The sequence below is a fragment of the Terrapene carolina genome, unplaced genomic scaffold (assembly GCF_002925995.2).
Source record: "Terrapene carolina triunguis isolate 2854851 unplaced genomic scaffold, T_m_triunguis-2.0 Scaffold33891, whole genome shotgun sequence".
In the NCBI taxonomy this organism is placed as follows: Eukaryota; Metazoa; Chordata; order Testudines; family Emydidae; genus Terrapene; species Terrapene triunguis.
In genome coordinates, this window is record NW_020698242.1 from 3,860,033 (window position 1) to 3,882,181 (window position 22,149).

The 22,149-nt window shown below is 42.2% G+C and overlaps 1 protein-coding gene across 1 annotated transcript in view; it reads right to left on the minus strand.

Annotated features, from left to right (window-relative positions):
• The window catches only part of LOC112109691 (A disintegrin and metalloproteinase with thrombospondin motifs 18), a 102,222-nt gene that overhangs the window by 76,700 nt on the left and 3,373 nt on the right, over positions 1-22,149 (minus strand).

Genomic DNA, 22,149 nt, shown 5'->3' on the forward strand with positions numbered 1-22,149 from the left:
AAGCATGGTTCAGAAATTAGGGCACTAGCCTGGGTCTTAAGAGAACCACGGTCAATTCCATGCTCTACCATAGAAAGTCTATGTGACTTGGGCTAGTCACTTAGCCTATCTGTACCTCAGTTCCCCCTCTGTAAAAAGGCACTTCCCTACCTCATAGGGGTATTGTGAGAAGCTCAGATACTACAACAGGGGTCGGCAACGTTTGGCACATGGCTCGCCAGGGTAAGTACCCTGGCGGGCCAGGCCAGTTTATTTATCTGCTGACGCGGCAGGTTCGGCCGATCGCGGCCCCCCCTGGCCACAGTTCGCCGTCAGGCCGCGGCCAGCACATCCCTCGCCTGTGCCGCTTCCCGCCACCCCCATTGGCCCGGGACGGCGAACCGCGGCCAGTGGGGGCCGCGATCGGCCAAACCTGCCGCGTCAGCAGGTAAATAAACTGGCCCGCCAGGGTGCTTACCCTGGCGAGCCGCGTGCCAAACGTTGCCGACCCCTGTACTACAATGATGGGAACCATATATGTACCTACGATAGGTTATTCCACTTCATACCCCCATACAAAGCTTACTTACTTGGTATCGTTGTAGGGGGCTTCAGTTTCACTCCCCCTGTTTTCGTGTAATCACCCATGTGAAATAGCATACAACTCTAGATGCAGCTGAATCCCATTCTGATTTTGAATTCTGATAAAGTGGTAAAACTTTATTTCTGTTTGGATGCAATTCAAGTTGTGCTAAATCTGCACGGCACAGAACCATTATTTTGCTGAAGATCCACTAATTTAAAATAAGATTTCATCCCTTTCTCATGGCTTTTCAAAATGAAAAAACCTGTAAAATGACAGCTGTATCTTTTAGATGTATGGTAAGCCACATAAACATCTTATACATCCAGATTTTAATACAAGGCATGCACTGGAATAAGGGAGTTATTTGTTAAACTAAACTGGATACGTTTCATCTTGATTCTATGTCATGAACAAGCCTCATTTCTGAGAGAACAATTTGCACCCCTAAAATATGCCTTCCTAATTTTATGTGAGCAAAATGATTTGTGGGCACACAGAAGAGATCTTGCACCTCGACCTTATTTTACCCAGAATCGAGTAGCTACCACTGGCAAGTAATTAGATGTGCTGCCAAAATTCAAACACAGGTGCAAAATTACAGATGCTACTTCGGGTCACCCTCTGCAAAAACTGACCCATAATAATTGAAATGCAGGATGACATGGGCCCAATATATCCCTGGTGCAACTTTGCTGTAATCAATTAAGCTACCCCCTGGGTAAATTTAGTGTACCGGAAAACTCTCTATGAAATAATTTTCAATAAAGTGCCAGTGAACAACTTCTGTAGTAGGCAGAAGTTTGATCATATGGTGACTGTCCAAGAATTTATAACTGCTTAGTACTGCACTGCAACTCTCTGTGTTGTTGGAACAATATTATTAGATTTCACCAGCTGCCCAGGTTCGCAGCTGGTGAAAATCAAGGTAGTCTCATTGAAATCAACTGAACCACAGAGTCTATCCCTGCTGAGAATCTGGCCCAGAGTATCTAGAGACAGGCTGAAACCACATCATTCAGATCTAAAGCCATCTCTGGATTCCTAACAGTCAAAGTTTACAGGTTTCAGACATGTGGTTGTGATTCAGACTCATATAATAGTCTATTTTTTTAAATGCCCCACAAGACTAAGATGGTAATGAAAGGGTACGTTCAGTGTAACATATTGTACTGTGTATACGTCTGTGACATTCTGCGACTTTTACAACATGCTGTTTGGCTGGGACTGTTATGAAAAGTGTGATAAACTGTGTGGGAGCATTTATGTATTTCCTTTCACTGAGTTGAAGAGATCAGCCACATTGAATCCTATAGAGATTTGAAGATGGGAGGAACAGAGGATGGAAAAGAAGCTGAGTGGTGAAGATAAAAGTCCCCTTTTCTACAAAGGTCCATAAGCCAGTCCAAGAGGGGAAGTCTTTAGTTCCCATTGCATCTAGCAAAGCTTTGTTACATTGTTTGGTTCAAGCACATAAACTGCATTTCTTGATGAAAGCATTTACACAGTAAAGTGTTTCTAAATGTATTGTCTGGTATATTGGGTTCCCAAAACATGGACCACCGGTGCTCTGTGGAACCTGCAATGGTGCAGGAGACTCCCAGGCTGGGTCTACACTACAGCGGGGGTCCGACCTAAGATACGCAACTTCAGCTACATGAATACCGTAGCTGAAGTTGCGTATTTTAGGTCGGCTTACCTGGCGGTGAGGACGCGGGAAAGTCGACCGCTGCCGCCGACTCCGCTGCCGCCTCTCGCCGAGGTGGATTTCCGGAGTCGACGGCAGAGCGATCAGGGATTGATTTTACCGCGTCTTCACTAGACGCGGTAAGTCGATCCCCGATAGACCGATTGCTACCCGCCGGATCGGCGGGTAGTGAAGACATGCCCCCAGTGCATGGAGAGAGAATGATATGGAAAAAGTTGGGAAGCAATATTTTTTTCCAAGGGAATCTCTCTCTAATAGGTAGAGATAGGCAACATTTTTCTACTAACACTAATGCAGATTCCGTGAAACTGAAAAGTTTCACAAATTTGTGTCAATTTCACTAAATTGTTTGTTTAGGGGAGAAAAATCATGTTGACACTTTTGAAATTCAACATTTGTTTTGAATAAAGAAACAAAATGTTTACTTTCAAAATTTCCTTTAATTTTATTTTTTTTTATTTAAAATGTTAAATACACGAAATCAAAACGTTTCATTTACAGGTGGAGCAAAACAGACTTACATTTTTTTTAGACGTTTTGCTTCACCAAAAATTTTTGGTTTGGGTTCAATTCAAAAGTTGTTTGGTTATTTTTTTTTTTTTTGTTGGGGGGGGGGGGGACAATTTTTCAGAATTGTCAGCTGACATTCATTATTTGCCCAGCTCTAATAACAGTTTGGTCTAAAGAAAAAGAAGAGAGATCTACTGGAAAGGTTCCTAACTTCAGTACAAATGTATGGAAGTCTCACCATCTATACTTTATGTGGAATTTGTGGACAGTTTAACACAGTGAGGACCGATGTAACAAGGAGATGGGTTCAGGGCAAAATAGTCAAACCTGGAGAAGGATCCAGATTTCAAACTCCCTACAGTATTCTACCAATTGTACAGTTGTGACATAGGTTCAGATACTGAACATCCTTAATATTCAGTGGGTATTCAGAGGCTCGGGGTTTAGGCCCATCTCTCATGTCATTATTTGGGGCCCAATTCTGAAGCCCTCATTTGTTGTTTAATATCACAAATCCTAACACTGCATCTTGATTGCACTCTTTAATATGGAGGGGAACAGGGAAAATGTGAATTCATGTAACTTTACCTCTCTCCTGCAAGTCTATGAAGAGATTCCACCTTTTGCTTTACGCAATATCTTCCTCATCCTTGAAAATGTATTAAAACGTATCTTTTAAGGACACTTGAGAATTAAAAATCTTCAGCAGAAACACTTTGGAGACCAAATTTCCAAAGTGTCTAACCTTCCATCTGCTGAACAGTCATAGGTCAGGAGAAGGGATAAGATTCCATGCAGCTGGGGAATGGGGGTCAAGGTCTGGAAGGCTTTGGAGCACTGTGAGAGCTGAAGGCAGTTGAAGAAGTGCTGCAGGGCCTAGCTGCTGAAGCATCTGGAATACCTGGCTGTGAATCATGGTGTATTTGGTGTGCTAGTAAGGAAAAAAGTCAGTGTGCCAAAGCACTCCAGTGGCCTTATGAATGACAGACAAAATGTCAAAAATGTGCATGCATAACATTGCACGTCCAAGTTTAAAGGTGAAAAAGGCTCTGCTCAGCTTTTCACCTGCAAAGATCACTTGAACAACATCATATTTGCATCCACCCTTTACAGGTTCCAACATCTGCATCGACTAAGGCTCTGTCCGTACATAGGCTTTGTGCACTGATGTACTCACATCTGCATAACCAGCTGCTTCAATGCAAACTCCCATGGTGGGAGTGCTACACTAGTGTTAAAAAGAACTTGCATTGGTGTGGCTCATTCTGGTTTCAAACTGTGGTGCAAGAAACTCTATATAGACAGGGTCTAAGACTTTCACGTGTACTGTAAGTCCACTAATAACCTATGTGTACTCACAAAACCCTTTGCCATCCATGTGTTTTGCAGGTGTCAGTCCAGCATTTCTATGTGTGCAAATGCTAGGATATTTAAAGTGTGCAAGAGTTTGGCTTTATAGTGGGTATATGCACCTACAAAATGTGGATGCCAGTATGTGTGCGCATAATTTCACAAATATGGGGACCTCGGAGAGGCCTAGCTGAACATTTACCCCAGCATTTTTATTTGTGCATCCTTCTTTGGATGTGTACTAAATACTACACTTCCGTAACATTTCTTGTTGGAGAAACTGAATATTAACCTCAAATACATATTCTAATTATAACAGATAACTATTTAACCTATTGTGTTCATAGTAATAGTCTAGGAGTAGAGTCCCTCAGGCACCCTTGAAACTACCAGCCTTTGTGCCTGCACAACATTGCTGAGGTAACAAAACAATCATAGAATCATAGAATATTAGGGTTGGAAGGGACCTCAGGAGATCATCTAGTCCAACCCCCTGCTCAAAGCAGGATCAATCCCCAAATGGCCCCCTCAAGGATTGAACTCACAACCCTGGGTTTAGCAGGCCAACGCTCAAACCACTGAGCTATCCCTCCCCCCCATGTCAAGCCTTCTATTGTAGTTCAATGGCACTGGAATCATTGTGGACAAACAGGCAGTCCTGTTAATTCAGTGGCTCTGTGAGTCAAGATTCAATGCCCCAGTTAAGCCCTGCAGTGGCACTATGTGGAAGGGGCTATATGCCAGCAGAATGGATGTGGAGAGTGGTGGTCTCTGCACTGGCCTAACAGGTATCAATGGAGGTGGGTTGGGAGCAAGGTGGGAGAGAGGCCACTGGATCCATGTTTGCACACTACAAGGAAGCTACCACTGCTACTCCAAGCTCTAGGCTGGAGTAGCAACAAGGTAGCTGCCCTGCAGCCCAGGTCCCAGGTTGGTGGTTGGATGGATTTCACCTCCTCAGTCTAATACCCAACACACCACCCACCCAGAGGCAAATTATTCAGTCTTTATCTGGCTAAAGTGAATTCCATTCTCATTTACTTCAATGGGACTCCTGGCATGCGAGAGGCAAAGCAGTGTTTGCCCCTGTGTGTTTTGGGCTGTGATCTTTAGTCGTGCTGCTAGAAGTTAAAGTGCAATTCTGTTCCATCATGCCACTTCACAGAATGAATTTGCTCAACTTAATGTGTCATGACTAAAGATGTGACTGTTCAGGCAGTCCATCTGGAGCATCAGTCATTTATTCCACCTTTTCTTCTTTCCAGGTGGTAACATAAACAGAGGAAAATCCAGAAGGACCACTTGTTGTGAAACATTTCCTCTCTTCACAGCATACACTCCTCCCACACTATAAAACCAGCAATGCGAAAGTTCTATGGAAGTAAATTAGTCACAAATAGCACCCAGGGGAACTGAAATGCTTTGAATTTATACCATATAATCAGGAAATGCCCACCCTCCTTATCTGTCAGGAACAAGGAAATTAAAAGCAGTGTAATTTTAAACTGCACTTCAGTTGCTATGAATCAATCAAAAATTTCCTCGCTGAGAACCATCATGCAGTAGGAGTAGAGTGAGATAAGACTGGGTTTAAACTACACTCCCCATCCTGTTGAAAGTTTCACCCTGAGATACCATATTTGACTGTCTCCAGTTTGTATTTATACATTGAATTCACCAAAAGGATTAGGGTGGGCCACAGAATCACATTCTTTTAAAAAATATGTTCTATCACTACGAATTCATATGAATTTGCCATTCCTAAATATATGTCTAATTCTTCATAAATTCCATTAACTGTGCGATAAGACTAATTAATGGACATTTTATGGTTCCTTTAATATACATTTTTAGTATTCCTTGTAGTAATAGCAGTTGTAATTTTTTTTTATATGCACACAGGCTATGCATCAATTCAATTACTACAAGGAGCACTTTATGCCCAGCAAATCACTGTTTTAACTGAGATATAATTATGGGTGTAGAGAAAAAAATTTTTTTAAATGTTATTCATTTTATTCTGGGTGACATACCAATTATGTTGAATGGCAAAATGATAACAGTGCTGAGAAGCATTACATGGGAGTTATCTACAGACCATGTTAGAGTCTTAAAGGGGTTGGATACCAACACTTTGCTGTGGTTTGCAAAAGTAAAGGATTAGCATTGATCTGGTATACTAGGTGCTATTTAAATATATATCTCCATTCATATTAATCAGCATACCAGATGCACTGTGTGTGTGTGTGTGTCTATATAGGGATTAGCATTTAAACCTTTACTGAATATATGTAGGGTATCCAGAGGCACTAATGCAGTTACATGGTTAACTAAGAGGATGTAGCATCTTGCAAGACTTCTAGGTGCTTTTGTATATGGAGATGATTATGAAATCTAACACCACAGCCAAATGCCCTGTGCTTGTCTGCACACACATGTGCCCAAAACTTAACCCAGTTTGGAAACAGGGCAAAGGAAATACAGTATATTGATTTATATCATGAATATATGCTGGTTTATATAGCAGAGTCCTTCTCTCTGGGGCACTCATATACTGAGTGTTAAGGTAGCAGTAATATTCTCTTTCCTTCTGTTTTTCCTCTCCACTTATTAAAGTGTCATGTTTACTTTTTCACTTGGTAATCTTTACAATTATTCAGTGATACATCTGAACAGCCACAACAACCAAATTCAACTCCTCCAAAGTCATTGCCATTCTGTTTACTGTCAAGTTATTATTTTGGATACCATAAAACAGGGTTTCAAGAAAAGGCTGGGAAAATACAAAAAAAAGAACCAAACCAGTAGTCAGGGTGACTCATCCCAAAGGCCACAAACATGTTGATATAAGGGTTGCAATGTAAAGCTCATCACATCCCAAGTCTGATTGATCCCCAGATTCAGCTCACCATTGTAGTCTGTCAGCCTCTCTCGCTGACTCAGTCCAGACTGTCCTTACAGTGGTATTTATTCTGTCACATGGGCTTATGGAGAGAGCAGCCCTTTGTCACGATCTGATTGGTGCAATATGATGTTCAATGACACTTGCACTGAATGTGTGCTACTTGGCCAAGAATGCTTCTGCACTCTTTGTGAATGGCACCATGCTGAAGGAAATAGCCCAGGACACAGAAAGCTGCAGGAGCGATTGTGCCTCAGATTGTAAAATAGCCACCCAGAGCTCCCTGGCATGGAATGCCAGATCTGCAGCACTCCTTTAGAGGGTGCAACATCCCTCTCCTCTGCAGCCATCCAGCTCTCCTGCCCAGTGAGGAAGATGTTGAGGCTGTGTCCTGCAGCCTCCATTTTCCCATTAGGCTGGCTAGGCATAATAGCCTTGTGCAGTCCTTGTACTCATGTGAGTACAACTGTCCAGAGGCAAAACTCTTCCTTGCCCTGGTACACTTGTGGCTTGATCCAAAGGCCAAGGAAGTGAATTGGAGTGCTGACTTCAATAGGATTTGAACAGGAGCCGGGCACAATCTGGCCCTGTAAACTATTATACTTACTCTTTGGCTTCCCTTCCTAGGGTTTCTGGCGGTTCTCAGTGCATTTCCTTTCACTCCCCCTCTCGCTAAACTCTGGCTGCAGCATCAATACAATTGACAGTAATGCACTGAAGTGTATCTGGCAAGGCCAGGCATCAAATGCCAAGCATTTCAGTGTAGTCTACCAATAGTAGCAGCAGCAGCTGGTTCTCAGGGTGGCTGGCTGACCTCCTGCCTGGTTTCACTTCTCCCTATTGTTAGTCAGTAAGGACAGTCCATGAGAACAGGACGGGGGTCAGCCTGCAAGATGGGTTTCCTTGTCCTTCAATAGGCTGTTTTCCTGAGTCTCACTTCTGATTCAATGAAATTTGAAAATAAGGTGCTACCTTGGATTATTTACGAGGTTCCTGTGTCAGGTCCTTCTACCAGCATTCCACACCTTCTTGATGAGTCAGCAATCTTTTCAGCTGTGCACAATGTCTCTCTGCTAAACCAAATAATACAGGTAATAATCGGTGCTACAGAAACGGTACATCTCTTGCTTCAAGGTGTAACATGATCACAGCAGGGTCAGAAAGAAACTCTTCCCTATGTAGGACCTGATCCAAAATCCAATGGCATCAACAAGAGTCTTGCTACTGACTTGAAAGGGCTATAGAGCAGGTGACATCAATGAGAGCTGTAGATGTCCAGCAGCTCTAGAAATCAGACCACTTATTTAGGTATCTACCCTAGTCTTTGAAAATGATGCACTTTTTTGTTTGGCGTTTTTTTGTTTTTGTTTTTCGTTTCCTTCCTCTCTTGTGATCAGTACTGGCTATTATTGCTGGAGGCAGGATATCAGACTTAATGGACAAATAGTCTGATAGCCAATGGAGCTACACTGATTTATGTCAGCTGAGGATCTGGCTTATGTGTGGAATTTAGCTGGGCTGTAGTTACCTTTTACTGAATATCCCCAACACACTTTCCCTGCTAATGTTGATTTCATAGCATAGACTATAACTTGGAAATGTATTTATTACTGATATTTTTACAACTGTGACTGGTACGTGAATTAGCCTGCTCAAGAAAAACAGAATTCTAAAAATTCAAGAAAAGATAGTCAGTGCAGTACTGTTCCCTAAAGTACAGTGCAGGAGTAAGCTAAAAAAAATTCACCTCCAAATTACCATAGTTGCAAATAGAATTATTAAACTATCTCTGGAAATGTAATTCATGCTTGCTTGTTCTGCAGAGAAAATATAACTGCTTTGCTTAATTGTTTGTTGTGTCCGAATGTATTTTTACGCTTAAACTCATACTAGTGGAGGTTTCCATCTAAGGAACTGTCCCAATAAGAATGCCCTATTTTTGGAAAAACTGACAGTACTGGTCGAACCCAAGATCTCATGGCAAACTTCAAAAAATTCCCATTGATGATAGTGCATTTATAAAGTGCTTTGAGAGCTACACATTCAAAACAGTCTAAGTATTAAACATCACTATCTCCACGTTACAAATGAGAATCTGAGCCAGATTAGGGTCTGAGTTTGGAGCGTGCCTGCAGCTCTCCCACTGACTTCAGCTGGAGTCGTGGGTGTTCAGAATCTCTGAACATCAGGCTTATAAAGATTTAAGCACATTGCCCAAGTTTACTCATCAAGATTGTGCCTGAGCCAGGAATACAACCCACATCTTCTGATGTTTTAGATCATGACCTGTCTGCTGGACGAAGATGCACTATGCCACAGCTTTCAAGCAGGAATTCAATTATGATTACTGATACATTTAGTGCCCTGATTCTGGGGTCTTCTGCAACCCAGTATGAGCTCTGTGGGCACACAGGAGTCAGAAATGCAGCAATTATCTACACTGGGCAATATCCCTGATGACATAGGGACAGCAGAACATCCCTATGTTGCCCTCCTAACAATGAGAAGCCAGATGGCGGAAGAGAGTGCTCTGGTTAGCCTGGGCTGTAGGAGGACTACATAGGGAGCTATTGCAGACAGTACAGTCTGGGAAGTGCAAAGGTATGCAGTCCCCTCTGTCTCCTCTACCACCCCCACTAAGCTACAGAAAGCTCAGCTCCACTACATCCCAGAACTGGAGCTCTAATCTCCATACATATGTTCACTGGAACCAGTGAATGCCACCGGACTCCTAGATGTCAAAAGTGAAAACAACAAGTGTTGCGAACCCAAATTTGCTCCTTTAAATCAAACTTTCCCACCACTCTACTGTCTCGAAGTTTTGCATCATTCACAGATTTCCTTCACTAGGACCATTTTCATTTTTACCTACAGTACTACATTTCCGATTACAATATTAACTTTAAATGTTTCCTGAGGTTTTGACTAGATTAATTTAAAACTTATGGTTCTGATAATGACTTCCTACAAAAAAAAAAAAAAAAAAAAAAAAAAAAAAAAAAAAAAAAAAAAAAAACACCACAGCAATAATGAAGATGTGGTACATAAAACAAGCCTGTTCCAGACATAGTTATTTTTAAATGCCTAGAACTCATATTTTTCACTCACATAATTATGTATGTAGAGAAAAAAATCAGACCTGTTTTTAATTTTGTCTTTGAAAATCTAATTTTATTTCAGTTTTATAAAACAATTCTCTCTCATAGCAGAAAGATAACAGGTCTGAGGAGTGATCCATATTTTGTTTGCGTATCTGCTATGCAGAGAATGTATTATTACTCTCTTAAATGAGTTGGATGCCATACTGTGCAGTGGTTTGCAAAAACAAAAGGAAAACATTAGTGTAGGTCTAGTGTGTTTTGTGTAAATCCATTGAAAAGTCTTATAAATACATTTCTATGAATAGTAATAATCAGCTGCAATGCAGAAGAGCTTCACTGAACATATGTAGGGCAACCAGATGCACTAAAGTGGTTCCATTGTGAACAAAGAGACCCAACACCTCAAAGGATAAAGCCACATGTGCTAAAATTGTGTGCATACGACAGAGCTGGAGAATCAGGAAACATTAATGCCACAAAAGGGTAAAAAAACAACTTCCCGCCAGCTTAGATAGCCAAGAGCCCTGCAAGGGCAGCCAATGGCATGTTGCCAAGCTACTTTTTGATTAAAATTGGTGTGATGTGGACTATTTCAGACGCTACACTTGACTTGCAGCATTCCATTTGTTTTATAATAAGTACATACTGGCTTCTATAGAAGTCAATACTAATATTTCTTGACCTCATATTCTCCTTGGTCAATATTTCCCTTTAGGGACAAGAAGTATTATTGTTATATATATATATATATATATATATATTTCAGTGTTGTAATCATTCAAACAGGTAGACTAGAATTTACATCTTACTGTATAAACTGCTGGAAAGATTTCCCCACCTTATAGATGAATATTATAAAAGATAAATTAACTTACAGGATGAGGAAAAACAATTGTGAATCACAAGATAGGGCAATAATTGTTTCCAGCAGCAGTGATTCAAGAGTCCCTTCTTTGAATATATGATCTGATTGCCTTGCATTTCTCCAGCCCTCAATATTAATGACTTCTGAGGAGATAAATTAAGAGTTACTAACTTGTTACATATTTGTTACAACTACTTATGCTAAACCAGGAGTTCTCAAACTGGGGGTCGGGACTCCTCAGGGGGTCGCAAGGTTATTACATGGGGGGGTTGTGAGCTGTCAGCCTCCACCCCAAACCCCACTTTGCCTCCAGTATTTATAATGGTGTTAAATATATAAAAAAGTGTTTTTAATTTATAAGGGGGGGGTCGCGCTCAGAGGCTTGCTATGTGAAAGGGGTCACCAGTGCAAAAGTTTGAGAACTGCTGTGCTAAACAATCTGTTCCATCTTCTATTTAGCTGTGACACTCTGTGTACGTTTCCCAGACCTGAAGAATGGCTCTGTCTAAGCTCGAACGCTTGTTTCTCTCACCAACAGGAGCTGGTCGAATAAAAGGTATTACTTCATCCACCTTGTCTCTCTAATATCCTGGGACCGACACAGCTACAATACTGCACACAATATGTTACATGACTTTTTCCAAACAACAATATGCCAGGATTACCTTCTTAGATAACACATCTAATTCATAGGCATGTATTGAGGCTTAATTAATTTGTTTATAAATTGCTGTGAGATTTCCATTTAACAAAAACTCTATTAATGCAAAGTATTATGATTTCAAGCTTCCTTAAATTCTACATCTAAATTTTCAAAAAGGCTTTACTGTTTGAAACAAAAATAATTTTGCTTTCATCAGCCCATCACATAGCTGGTCAAATCACTGTCAGTGCAAATCAATGGAAAATGCCTTTAGCACATCATAATTTATGCTAGACCTGCCGCAACAGAATTTGGATTGAAATGGGATAAGAAAAGGCAAGAAAGAACCAAAGCTCCTGCTCCCAGTGACATAATCAGAAAGACAGAGGAAAACCTTGCTTGTAATGTATTTATCCAAAAAAGTTCAAGTCAGATTCAGGGTTTTATTTAAAGGAGTATTGTCAACTAGACTCATGGACTTTAAGGGCAGAAGGGACCATTATGATCTTCTAGTCTGACCTCCTGCACAACACAGGCCACAGAATCTCACCCACCCCCTCCTGTAACAAACCCCTAACTTATGTCTGAGCTATTGAAGTCCTCAACTTGTGGTTTGAAGACTTCAAGGTGCAGAGAATCCTCCAGCAAGTGACCCACGCTGCAGAGGAAGGCGAAAAACCCCCAGGGCCTCTGCCAATCTGCCCTGGAGGAAAATTCCTTCTCAACCCCAAATATGGCGATCAGCTAAACCCTGAGCATGTGGGCAAGACTCACCAGCCAGACACCCAGGAAAAAATTCTGTAGTAACTCAGATCCTATCCCCATCTAACATCCCATCACAGGCCACTGGGCATATTTACCACTAATAGTCAAAGATCAATTAATTGCCAAAATTAGGCTATCCCATCATACCATCCCCTCCATAAATGTATCAAGCTTAGTCTTGAAGCCAGATATGTCTTTTGCCTCGACTGCTCCCCTTGGAAGGCTATTCCAGAACTTCACTCTCTGATGGTTAGAAACCTTCGTCTAATTTCAAGTCTAAACTTCCTGATGGCCAGTTTATATCCATTTGTTCTTGTGTCCACATTGGTACTAAGCTTAAATAATTCCTCTCCCTCCCTGATATTTATCCCTTTTATTTATTTATAAAGAGCAATTATATCTCCCCTCAGCCTTCTTTTGGTTAGGCTAAACAAGCCAAGCTCTTTGAGTCTCCTTTCATAAGACAGGTTTTCCATTCCTCGGATCATCCTAGTAGCCCTTCTCTGTACCTGTTCCAATTTGAATTCATAGGAGACCAGAACTGCACACAATATTCCACCAGTGCCTTGTATAACGGTACTAACACCTCCTTATCTCTACTTGGAAATACCTCGCCTGATGCATCCCAAGACCTCATTAGCTTTTTTCAAGGCCATATCACATTGGCGGCTCATAGTCATCCTGTGATCAACCAATACTCCAAGATCTTTCTCCTCCTCTGTTACTTCCAAGTGATGCCTCCCCAGTTTATAACAAAAATTCTTGTTATTAATCCCTAAATTCATGACCTTGCACTTTTCACTATTAAATTTCATCCTACTACTATTACTCCAGTTTACAAGGTCATCCAGATATTCCTGTAGGATATCTCGGTCCCTCTCTGTATTGGCAATACCTCCCAGCTTCGTTTCATCCGCAAACTTTATTAGCACATTCCCACTTTTTGTGCCAAGGTCAGTAATACAAAGATTAAATAAGACTGGTCCCAAAACCGATCCATGAGGAACTCCACTAGTAACCTCCTTTCAGCCTGACAGTTCACCTTTCAGTACGACCCATTGTAGTCTTCCCTTTAACAAGTTCCTTATCCACCTTTCAATTTTCATATTGATCCCCATCTTTTCCAATTTAGCTAATAATTCCCCACGTGGAACTGTATCAAATGCCTTACTGAAATCAAGGTAAATTAGATCCACTGTGTTTCCTTTGTCTAAAAAATCTGTTATCTTCTCAAAGAAGGAGAACAAGTTGGTTTGGCACGATCTACCTTTTGTAAAACCATTTTGTTTTTTGTCCCAATTACCATTGGCCTCAATGTCCTTAACTACTTTCTCCTTCAAAAATTTTTCCAAGACCTTGCATACTACAGATGTCAAACTAACAGGCCTGTAGTTACCCAGATCATATTTTTTTCCTTTCTTAAAAATAGGAACTACGTTAGCAATTCTCCAGTCATACGGTACAACCCCTGAGTTTACAGATTCATTAAAAATTCTTGCTAATGGGCTTGCAATTTCATATGCCAGTTCCTTTAATATTCTTGGAAGAAGATTATCTGGGCCCCCCAATTTAGTCCCATTAAGCTATTCGAGTTTGGCTTCTACCTCGGATGTGGTAATATCTACCTCCATATCCTCATTCCCATTTGTCATCCTGCCATTATCCCATAGCTCCTCATTAGCCTCATTAAAGACTGAGGCAAAGTATTTGTTTAGATATTGAGCCATGCCTAAATTATCCTTGACCTCCACTCCATCCTCAGTGTTTAGCGTCCCACTTCTTCTTTCTTTGTTTTCTTCTTATTTATATGGCTATAGAACCTTTTACTATTGGTTTAATTCCCTTTGCAAGGTCCAACTCTACATGGCTTTTGGCCTTTCTCACTTTATCCCTACATGTTCTGACCTCAATAAGGTAGCTTTCCTTGCTGATCCCTCCCATCTTCCACTCCTTGTAGGCCTTCTTCTTTTTCTTAATCACCTCTCTAAGATGCTTGCTCATCCAGCTTGGTCTACAACTCTTGCCTATGAGTTTTTTCCTGTTTCTTGGGATGCAGGCTTCTGATGCAGGCTTCTGCAACCTTGGCTTGAAGCAGGGGTCGGCAACGTTTGGCACCCGGCTTGCCAGGGTAAGCACCCTGGCGGGCCGGGCCAGTTTATTTACCTGCTGACGCGGCAGGTTCGGCCGATCGCTGCCCCCACTGGCCGCGGTTCGCCGTCCCGGGCCAATGGGGGCGGCGGGAAGCCGCGGCCAGCACATCCCTTGCCCGCGCCGCTTCTCACCGCCCCCATTGGCCCAGGACAGCGAACCGTGGCGAGTGGGGGCAGCGATCGGCCGAACCTGCCGCGTCAGCAGGTAAATAAACTGGCCCGGCCCGCTAGGGTGCTTACCCTGGCGAGCTGCGTGCTAAACGTTGCCGACCCCTGGCTTGAAGTAAATCCAGGCCTCCTCCGCCTTTAGATCCACAAGTTCTTCAGTCCAACTGACTTCCCTAACTAATATCCTTAATTTTTTAAAGTTAGCCCTTTTGAAATCAAAAACCCTAGTCACAGATCTAGTTTGGTTTATCCTTCCATTTAGTTTGAACTGAATTAGCTCATGATCGATCGAACCAAGGTTGTCCCCTACAACCATTTCTTCTATGAGGGCCTCACTACTCACTAAAACCAAATCTAAAATGACATTCCCTCTTGTTGGTCAGCAACTACTTGGTGAAGGAATCCATCAGCTATCGCATCCAGGAAAATCTGATCCCTATTATTACTACCATACCCAGCCCACATTAAAGCGCTGCCCCTTTTGCCTCCCGTCGGGGGCCCTGACAGGGGAGGCAAAAGGGGCAGGGACATTAAAGTGCTGCCACAGCAGCGCTTTAAGGATGGTCCTTTGCCGCAGCAGCACTTTAATGTTGCTGCGCCCCCCCCCCCCCCCTCGGCAGGACCCCCCCCCGCTTTACCGCCCCCCCCCCTTTGGCGCCCCCCCCGCCTGCTGCCAGCCGGGGGGGGGGGGCAAAGGGAGCAGCTGCCCTGGGGCCGGCGATTTAAAAGAGCCCGGGGCTCTGGATGCCACTACTGCAGCAGCAACGTCCGGAGCTCTGGGCCCTTTAAATCAACACGGGAGCCCCGGGCGGTGCGGGCCAAGGGCTGGCTGGGGGATGCTGACCCCCAGTCCTGCCCCTTCCACCTGAGACCCCCCCCCCATACCAGTAAGTGTCCTCTCACCCCAGTTACTTTCACCCCTGCCCATGATCACACAATTCCCATTAGTATTTACTTCATTAAAAACATTAAAGAGGTCTCTATCCATATCCAGATCAGATCCCAGTGATCTAGCACACCCCAAGCACTATCCCAGGGAAGGCTCTAGTAGATGGAGCTCTCCCAATCCAAACTATAATGGGTCAGATCTTCATATGATGTCAATGGGCAGAGCTCCATCAGGCCTCACTGGAGCTCCACAGGGTGGTTGTGTTAGCGCCTGACGAGTTGTGCCAACTTGAGGTTGAGCCTATGCCCCCCGATGGGCCAGCCAATGCAAGTGAAAAGTGCCACCACACTCAAGTTAAGGGTCTTTGTGTGGATGGGACTCAAGTTGGGGCACCACTCAAGTTAATTCTGTAGCAAACACAAGCTCCACTTCAGTGGAGCAATATCAATTTGCACCAACTAAGGATGTGGCCCAACAATAAAAGAAATATTGTCTTGCAATCATGAAAAACAAATTAATTGAAAATAGATTTTTTTTTTAATTTAAACAATCCCCTGAGAAGTTGTGAATGGAAACGCCAGCAACATTGAGTTTACCCATGAGAACCAGAATGTGAAATTAAATATAAACGGTGTGGAAACGACTTAGTATGTTGTTTACTCTCGCTACTGAACACAGTGGAAGCAGTAAACAATGAGCCTAAACCATGGCAAATCAATCCGGTGTTTCAAATTCTGCCAGCTTGACTAGTCAGATGTGCGACTAGCAGCACAGGTAAGGAAATCTACAGCACCTTTGGGACTATGCAGATTTACACCTGCTGGGCATCCGTCCCAAGATTTATCCTGACAATGTCCGGACATTGCAGAGTTCAAACAAATCTTATGAATAATAATAATAATAATTCATTTAACACTATTTAGATAGTGTCTAGATGCCCCAATCATGAATCAGAGCCCCACTATGTTTAGTGTTGTCCACACAACAAGACAGTTTCTGTCCCAAAGAGCTTACACAATGTATAGCTTTGAATGATGTATCCAAAGATTTGATGGCAACAGTGTATGTTTAAGAAATATATACCATGACTAAGATTACAAGAAATAAGTTCCCAAAAGGACTGGATGACTCAGGGAATTGGTAATGAACTGTCAATCACAGCACACACTGGACATGCCCTCCCTTGGGTGGCATATATGAAACCAAGTCATGGTCTCAGTTCAATTAAGTGTCCAAATCACAAAAACCTAGCATCATAATTGATGAACTCGCTTAACAGAGAGGTTAAGGAATTAATACCTTTGGGGAAAGAACTGCCCTCTTATGCTTTGGGAAGGGCTACCTCCAAGGCCAGGCCTGAGACACCACTAAATCTGTTTAATTAAGTGGACTGTGTCATAGAGCACAGAGCAGAACCAATGCTCTGTCATGATTCCAATACGCTGCTGCAGAAAATGCACCACAGTGTGTCATTTACACAGCCCTTGAGGTGGGAATGGGTGACAGGGGCAACTTAAACAACTGTTTCCCAGGCTGTCATTGTGTTTTGAGGAAATAGACAGCTTTATTCTCTGGTTCTGTTAATCTGGCTCCTTCTCAAGCACTAAATTCACTGTTTGAAAGTGGGAAAAATGAAATCCTGTATAGGTCAATTATTGGTGTGAGCTGTAGAAATTGCCACTTTAAAAAAAAAAAAAAAAAAGCAACAATGTTTAATTTTTTCGGAAAAATCTTTTACAATAAGAACAGATAAAAACATCTCCCAAGTCTCAGGAGCAATGGATAATAAGTGCTATAGTCCAAGTCAAAAAAATTCAGTTTAAAATAAAAATCCTTATTTACATCAAAGGCATCTCATCATTAGGAGGTCAAGTCTCTGTCCAGACATATCATCCTTTCCTGACCTTTAGTATGGTATTTTAATGTAATCTCCCTTGAAATTAGCTAGGAAAACTGTGGGAACAAAGTTGCATGGGAAGTCTTTGATATAGCTAGCGAAACACTGTTGTTTTGTGGCTAGACAGAGAAACTGATCCATATAAACCCCCTTCACATATTCTGAAGTAATGATAAATCAAGACTGAGGGCCAGACTCTTGAAGGGAGAGACGGTGGGCAAAAACAGTGCTGCTTCCTGGTCCTGAAACTGGTTATAATGTGTCCCTGGTGTAACTCAGAACAGCCTAAGGGTTTCTCTAAATTACACTGGTTACCCCCAATGGATCAGGGACTGCTGGAAGCTCAGTGCACTCCAGCTGTGGCCTCTCCCTGCCCCAACACACCTCCTACATTCGGGAAGCTGAAGGAGAATTGGCACAGAAGTTAGTTATGCCTGCTCTACACCCCTGTAGGAGAAGCTGCAGCAGATTTCCATTCTCTGGGCCATTTCTGCAGTACAAAGGTAGTGGAGAAAGGATATGGCCCAGAGGGCTAAATTGTTCCTATAAGCATGAGTCCTCTGAATGTGTGCCACATTCAAGGACCACTCTGTCCATGTAGAGCCCTATGTAGAGTCTGCACCTACTCAACTGGAACTTCATGGAGAATTGTGCCATATTCATGTACAATGACAGCAGTAACCCGGCCATTGTGCCCCCAACTGTGAAGGCACAGTATACATTTTTACCTCCTGCCCACTGAGGGCAGATCACTACCAAACCCTAAGTCTCAATTACTTTTGTTATAAGCACCGTGAAAGCAGTAGAAGAATCAGAGTGCCTTATCCTGGACTGTTGAAATCAATGGGTGCAGGGTCGAGCACACACAGATGGAAAAGGCCAGTTCCTGGCCCAGACATCGAGCTCAGTCCCCTCAGCCCTGCAGTGCACTGTCTAGTGATCTGCCCAGTGCAATTTTAAATGTCTCCAAGGATGCGGCTTCTATTAAATGTCAGGAAGATTTCACTGACAAATTAAAATTTCTTTCCTCCTCTTTCATGCTATTATAGCATGGGGTGAATTCAGGGGGACATTGTACATTTCAAGCGCAGTTCAAATTGTTCATGTTGCTCTGGTATAATGGAGAAATAATTATAGTATCTGCTACTGACTCGTGGATAGACTAATAATACTATTGGGAATGAGTCAAATCCTCAGTTTCTAATCATCCAAAACTCCTACTGGACTAAATTCTGTCCTTTTGCACCTGTGTAAGTCTAAAGCAACTTCATGCAATCAACAGTTAATTTCAATGTACACCAGTGTAAGTGAGAGCAGAATTTGGCCAATCGATTTCACTGACAGTTTGACTGAGTAAGTACCATGGGATTTGTCTCAGTATATTTAATTGGACATAAAACGCAACCTTTATAGTAACAGGTGTTGTTGGAGTCACTTCAATAATGCTAATATGGGGTTCTTCTCAGTCATTCAGTTGCACAAGCGCATGACTCTCCCTGCAAGCCTCTTTGGTGGCCAGACTGCACTGAGAAGCTTTAATTTTGTGGCTTCATTGATACTGTGAACTAAGTCCTGCCCTCAGACATGCACACACAACTCCCACTGAATTAATACATCTCCTGTTTATCTCTCAGTGCTACAACCACCCTTTTATTCACAGACTCCGCTGACAGCTCAGTGATTGTAACATGATTCATCCTTTCCTCCTTGTTCTCTTCCCTTGACTAGACACCAGCAAACACAACAGAACTTGAGACAAGAGAAAGAGGCCCCTCGTAATGAAAGATTCAATCACATCTTACCAAAAACAAAGGAGGGCACTGGCTAATGCATGAAGCTGGCTCTTCGCTGCCCTAATTGAGGTACGTAAATAAAAAGGAGAGAAAGGCATACATTCAGCTCTGGTGTAAGCAGGTGCAACTCCTCTGGCCTCAGTGATGTCACACTTGCTTAGTGCTGAATTTGGCCCAAGGATAGGGTCCTGATCCAAAGGCAGTCTTTTCACTAACTTCAACTAGCTGTGGGAAACAGCCAAAATGACCAATCATGGGAGAACTCCTATTAGTCAGACACCAATATAAAATCATCTCTCTCTCCAGGTTTCTCGTCCAGAGGCATTTACGTTGCATTTCTTCGCAGTATCTCCCAACAGAGAAAGTAACATCCACAGAAATGAGAAGTGATTACAAATGAGTAATCCATTCACAACCTTCCCTACTTTCAGTGCCTCGTGTATTGGACAACAGCGTAAACTTTCTATGGTGGTTTGACTTTATAGGGGAAAAGGGGACTGGCGTAGCTGGGGAATGTGTCCTACTCTGTATACCCACATGTGACAAATATAGAGGATTACTAAGAACAACATTACTGGGAGTTACAACACTTGGATTCTCTTCTACTCTGCACTGATTGACTGGGTGACCTCAGATGAATCACTTAAACTCCCTGTTCTTCAGACAGTGCAGACAGTCCCTGTCCCAACCAGCTTACAGACAAGTACACACAATCTGTATATACATAATGGGGAGCAAAGGGGGAGGATTAAAGACAGGGTGATGTCATCAGAGTGCTGGGCAAAGCTGGAGAGAGAGAGAGTGCACGCGCACACATAAGGTTGATGAGGGCAATGTGGGTATTAGGGAGGTCAAAGAGGAAGATGTTAGGAACATAGGAGTTTCCACCTTTTCAAATAAAAGTCATCGGCCAAATTCTGCCCTCTGTCACATCCATGTACCTGAGTTGACTTTAATACAGCAGGCAAAATTTGGTCACAGTCTACAAACATGAAAAAAAATATATGTGGGTTTGCTATTTTATTACTTGCTAAGCTATATGCCAAGGTTTTGTTGAGGTACATATAGTTCAATGTAAACTTCTCTTAGCAAGTCTACAGCAAAGCAACAAATCCTTGCTCCTTTTTACTGTTCAACTAGGGTCACTCAAGATAACAGTCCATTGCCACTCCGCAGGCAGTGGCATATAACAGACAACTGAATGACTGAATACTGTAGGTCATCCACAAAATTAGATCAAAGAGTCCCTGTAGTCTATTGAAATGCAATTGCTTCCAAATCACATTGTGGTGTTCCAGGCTTGAAAGAATGGGTCACTGCAGTTTTATTGTAGGGAAGCTACTGCTAATGAAAGGAACAATGGAAAGATTAGTGCTACCAACCATATAGAAGAAACACCACTTTCGGTTTAATTGCAGTGAACAAAGCAAATAGGAAAGAAGGGCAACCAAGTGACAAAAGTAGTTGGTGCAAAGAGGATATAGAGGCTATTCACGAGGTAGCCTTGATCACAGCACAGCGTCCAGACTTCATGTATGATTACTGAATTTGGATTGCAATCAAAGATTTTGGTGGTTTCATTACAGACAGATGATGGCATATTTCTAAGCCAAGCAGACCAGTAAACTCAGGAACTGAGAATTTTGTTGATTATTTTTACTATTCGTTTGTTGTGTAGAAGTTATTATATGGTTGGGAAAAAAGCATGGTTGCAGTTTTTATAACATGTTAGGAGTAGGTTATGAGTGAAGATGAATTACAATTGTCAGTTTAAAATATCTATTATTAGGGCAAATCTAGTGAGCCTTGTAATTCAGAAAAGTCATGGACAGGACTGGAGACAGCCTGGTACTGGAAAGCACCTCATGCTCTGCCAAAATAAAAATCAATTCAATCACAATATTCACTCCCTTCTGTTCAAATTCTGGGTGTCTCCTAAGCAAAGACTGCCAGTCATGACACTTTGTACAGCGAGACAGTGGTACAAGACCAAGGTATCTCAGACTAAGGTAAAATTGCTAAACTCAGTTTCCCTGTGACCTAAGGCAGACTTGAGCCCTGGTTCTCCAGACAAGAATCAACAAATTTCAACATTATTCCGCATAGTTCTAATAATGCATTTGTTAAATACAAAGCCTACCCAATGTAATAACAAAATGTAAGAATTGTCAGTGATATGATATCTACCTCAGAGGAACCACAAACATGACGGGAAGTGAAAATGGTTTACAAACAAATATAAAGAAAGTTAGTGATCGTAGAAATGAAGCCACTCTACTAGAACAAAACCAACACCTCAGTCATTGTTGATATCATCAGCACTACAAACATAACAAAAAACAAAGAAAACTTCATTCCAACTCCCAGCACCTGCTGTAAAAGCCCCTGTCCCAACTGCTTGGATGACATAGATGACGCTAACTCCTTTTAGTAGTTGTTACTAACAAAGAAAAAGCAACATGGCATTCGAAGTATAATCCAGCCCATTTCAAGCAGCACTCAACAACATCCTACAGTTCTTCCTTATGGACCAACCATTTCCAGGGAGCTGAATATGAAAATGCTAAATGAAACTGTATTTATTTTCAAAGTAAATTAATGTTTTCAATGCATCTTTCTTCTGTCTTGTCATACATTAGTGACTGTCATATATCCAAGTATCCTTGCAATGAAGGAATTGGAGATTCACTCAACACCTCATCTGGATTTCAGATCTTAACTGACCTCATAAGCCATGTATCCCCTCAGATACTCTAATACCATGAATGTTATTGCTTCAATCCAAATATTTGCCATGGTGCACACCAGCCATTTTTTCTAGGAGGATTGCATGGAAAGCAAGACCT